At 38.2% G+C, this 4,374-nt stretch overlaps 1 long non-coding RNA gene across 1 annotated transcript in view; it reads left to right on the plus strand.

Moving 5' to 3' along the window:
* LOC110301695 overlaps positions 1-3,847 on the plus strand; it is a 24,463-nt gene extending 20,616 nt beyond the window's left edge. The window contains exon 3 of the long non-coding RNA XR_002378733.1: positions 3,654-3,847. This is a non-coding gene — a long non-coding RNA (uncharacterized LOC110301695). The remainder of the gene's footprint in view (positions 1-3,653) is intronic.
* The last annotated feature ends 527 nt before the right edge of the window (positions 3,848-4,374 follow it).

Genomic DNA, 4,374 nt, shown 5'->3' on the forward strand with positions numbered 1-4,374 from the left:
CTATGTGTTATACCTAGACTATGTGTTATACCTAGACTATGTGTTATACCTAGACTATGTGTTATACCTAGACTATGTGTTATACCTAGACTATGTGTTATACCTAGACTATATGATTCAAATACTGCATCACCAGAGTGTTATGGAACGAATCTGTGCAAGATGTTAGACTGGTGGGAACCTAGAATTTAACCGAAGTATAGTTGAGAGCAGGGACTGGAAAAGAAAGGAGACAGTTGTTTTAATGCCTGTCTTTCAAAGTTCTGTTGCTCAGAAGAGGCACTTTCACCAAGGTGATGTATAGAAGAAAGAGTTTATCTGGTGCTTAGCATTTCAGAGGGTGACTCCGCGGCCATCATGGATGGATGGTAGCAGGCAGGCAAGCATGGCTCTGGAGCAGCAGCTGAGAGTTTACTTCCTGATCCACAACAGGAGATAAAGAGAGTTCACCGAGAAAGACTTGGGCTTTGGAAACCTCCAAGCTCAGCCTTAGTCACAGTAACAGTGACATGAGTTCTCCAACAAGAACACACCTACTAAAGTGTGAGTTTGCTGTCAAGTGTCAAAAATATAAATGAAGGATTTAAAGCAATATTTAGTCTAGCTGAAGGGAAGAGACTGAAAGAGGACAAGAGGAAAGGTCAGCCATTGCACCTGTCGCTAACAAAATTATCAAAGAGACAAGGATGGGAGGAGGCCAGAAAAGGACACCAGAACCCCTGAAACTGGAGTTAGATGGTTCTGAACCGCCATGTGGGTGCTGAGAATTGAACCCAGTCCTCTTCTTAACCACTGAGTCATCTTTCCAACCCCTGCCATATCCTTTGAAATGGGGTCTCTTCCTGATCCTGGATCTCACCCATTTGTCAAGAGTGGCTGGCCCATGCCATGACAGTTCATGCTGCAGGGACCCTTCTGTCTGTGTGCTCCAGCACTAGGCTGACAGGTGCATGCCATGTTGTCTGGCTTTTCACATGGATGATGGGCATCTGAACTCCAGTCCTCAAAATGCACACCAAGCACACCTTGATAACCGAACTGTCTCCCCAGCCCCAGAGGTGCTACTTTTTGAAGAGCATTTTTTTATTAGCTTTTTAAAGACTGTTTTTAACTCCTCTCCTGTGCTTTTTCCAGTGCAGGCTATTAAAAAAAACATTTTTAAGAACACACAAAGAATCATCTTTAATATCCATAATGGAACAAGAGAGAGTATCAAAATGTTCAGGGAGCCAATCAGGTGTGTGCACTTGACCATGTAAAAACCAGCGGGAGGCCAGTGTGATGGCCTGTGCCTGTAACCTTAGCAAGTGAGGGGTGGAGACAGGAGGATGAATATGGTTATGTAGTAAGATGCTGTCTCCTAAAAACAAAGTCCATAGAGAAAAGCCACCTGGGGTCTTGGCAACTGAGGTCTAACGCTTTCAAGGCATGATCCACAAAGGAACAACATTCACACAACTGCTGTATGCTCAGGCGCCGGCTCCCAACCCCAGCCCCACCCTCAGCCCCACTCCCAGCCCTAGCCCCACCCCCCAGCTCCAGTCCCAGTCCCACCCCTGCCCTAGCCCCACTCCCCAGCCCCAGCCCCAGCCCCACCCTCAGCCCCACCCCCAAGCCCCAGCCATGATCCAGAGCTACAGAATAAGAATCGTCATGTCAGGCAGTGCATATGCTCAGAGAAACTTGAAAAGCATTTGGCTTAAGAGAATCTAAACTTGCCTTTGGAAAATCTCAGTGGTTGAAATGGGGTGCCTGGGGCCTGCAAGATGGCCCACCTAATAATAAAAGAGTATGTTGCACAAGTCCAGCACCTGAGTTCTACTCCTGAAAGTACATAAACCTGGAAGGAGAGAACCGACTCCACAAAGATTTCCTCTGACCATCTCGCCAGCCCCAAAATCTTTTTTATTGTAAGAAATCTGAGGATAGGAAAACATGACTTTTAAGTCACAGAATTTGTATTAAAGGATATAATGTATTCAAAAATATTAATAGACCCTTTCTGATTTTCTCTTGACAAATACTACTGACAATCATTTGAGAGTTCTAGTTTCTGAAGTAGTCTTTAAAATTCAATAGAAGCTTTATTGAGAAGTCTACAAGATGGAATAAAGAATGTTGATTTAAAATTTGTAATTCAAATGTATTTTTTCCTCTAAATCCTAAAGCTCAGTCAATTGGAATATAAGTTAAAGACATAAGATTCAATAGCATTTTACATGTCAGAGTGGTGTAGTTAAGAGATTTGAAGTCAGAAAGAGCTGGCTGTCACTCAGAAGTTGCAAATTGGTACCAGTTACTTGAATTCTCCACTTTGTTTATGAGCTTAGCATTTAATGGATAAGCTATCTTCCCAACTATAGTTCCTTGTCTATAAAATGGAAAACATGTAAACATCCACTTCATTGTCTATTTCGAACATTAAATTGGGTAATTTCTCAGGACACTCTTATTTTCATGCACTGAACAATAGCTAAAGATGTGATCTAGGGGTTACCATAAGGCAAACATTGCCATTACCGAAACTCTTTTAGAGTTAGCAGTTGTGTAGATGATAAAAAAGAAAAAGACATCTTTATATAGTAGCCACGTTCTGTGACCTACATAAGCAAAAGCTAAAAATACTTCATGTTCCTAGAAAGGAAAATTGAATTAAGAGGTCAAATAACCTCACGGTGATTTATAGACTAATTAATATCACAAAACCCATTGCTTTAAATAATTTCAAAATTATTATGAAGTGTAATTTAATCACATTGCTGCTCATTGTATTTCTATTTCCTTTTATGAAAACTTCATGAGAATTTTATGTTTGAATATTCTTTAATAAAAGAATACCTTGGAGGACAAAAGTTATAAAAATGGAATGGCTGTAATACAGGACACATTGGCCTTAAGACTTTTTTGATAGACTAGAAACAAAAAGATTTAAGCCAACTTCTACTCCAAAAGAATATAAGGATGGGTGTTCCCTTTCATTACCAATATTCAGTGTTTTCACTCTTGAACTATGAAAAGAAGTGACACCTTATTTCATACATTAATTGCATCTCATACATTAATTCTGGAAAGATTATAAAGGCATCCAATGATGTTAGGCTCTCTCTTATTAATATGTGTTCATTTCAGGTGAAGCAATTACCTTTATTCAGATTTTACTAAGGTATTTAGTACAGCACTGCAATATTAATAATCAGCTTACGTTTTAAGTTAGTATTTTATGGTAGCCAATGGGTCTGTTTTCCTCAGTTTGGTGTTTGTCTTTCCAATGTGACTATAGTTTGGGGGTAACAGAAACTCTAATTATTTTTGGTACTGGGGATTAAAGCCAGGCTTCATAGATGTTAGGTGTGGCTCTACCATTTCTAGACCAGAAATTGTAGTTTGAGGATCATCTTTATCAAGTTGTGTGTGTGTGTGTGTGTGTGTGTGTTTGTGTGTGTGTGTGAGTGTGTTTGTGTGTGTGTATGTGTTTATTGTTTACTGCTCTAATTTTAGGATATTTTTATCTTGATAATTTTTATTTTAAATGTATTTGCTTTCACTGTATTTACTATTTATTAATAACCTAATATTTAATTTTATTTACAAAGTCTATTTACTTTAAACTTGTGCCTCTTTTTATGTTTGGGATTTTTCTACTTCATTTTTAGGTTCATGTGACATGTGTTTGATGAAAGGATGGGAAGTATGGGAAGGACACACAGACACACAGACTGCTTCAGCCATAGGGAGCACTCTCCAGGATCATGGGATGAATAATGTCTTCTCTTGTCTTCAGTTTGGGAAGTTTTTTTTTTTATCACATATTTTTTGTGAATAATATATTTAAGAATTTTTCATACTATAGTTAATGTTTAGACATTATATCACTATATCTTTCCTCATAACTATTTTTCATTTTAAGACTATAATTTTTCTGTTCATTCACCTAGTTTCAGGGAAATGTTGAGGACATAAATGTGCAGTGACATAGCAAATTAAATATAACAACATTTTTAAAAAAGGAACTTGAACACGGGAGTAAAAAAACATGTGCAAAAACATGTACTCTATCTTTGGACGAAGGAACTATAATGTTTTTCATATTTCTTTTACAGTCCTTATCCTAACTCATAAATATGCTTTATGGTTAGAAGAAGAGATACTAACTTTGAAATTTCAAGAAGAAATGCGTCGTCACTTCTGCAATGATTCTGCTTTTCTGCCCATGTAAGGGATGTAGAGCGTAGGGATAGTCATTTTATGATTCTTCCCTGACTTCATACACAGAGATATGGAGTCAAATACCATCATGTACCCATCAACAAATCCTGATGAAAACATATCCAGGCTTTTGAGTTTTAACCAGCACGTTTAAAGTGTATCTTGTAG

This window comes from Mus caroli, chromosome 9 (genome assembly GCF_900094665.2).
Source record: "Mus caroli chromosome 9, CAROLI_EIJ_v1.1, whole genome shotgun sequence".
Taxonomy (NCBI): Eukaryota; Metazoa; Chordata; class Mammalia; order Rodentia; family Muridae; genus Mus; species Mus caroli.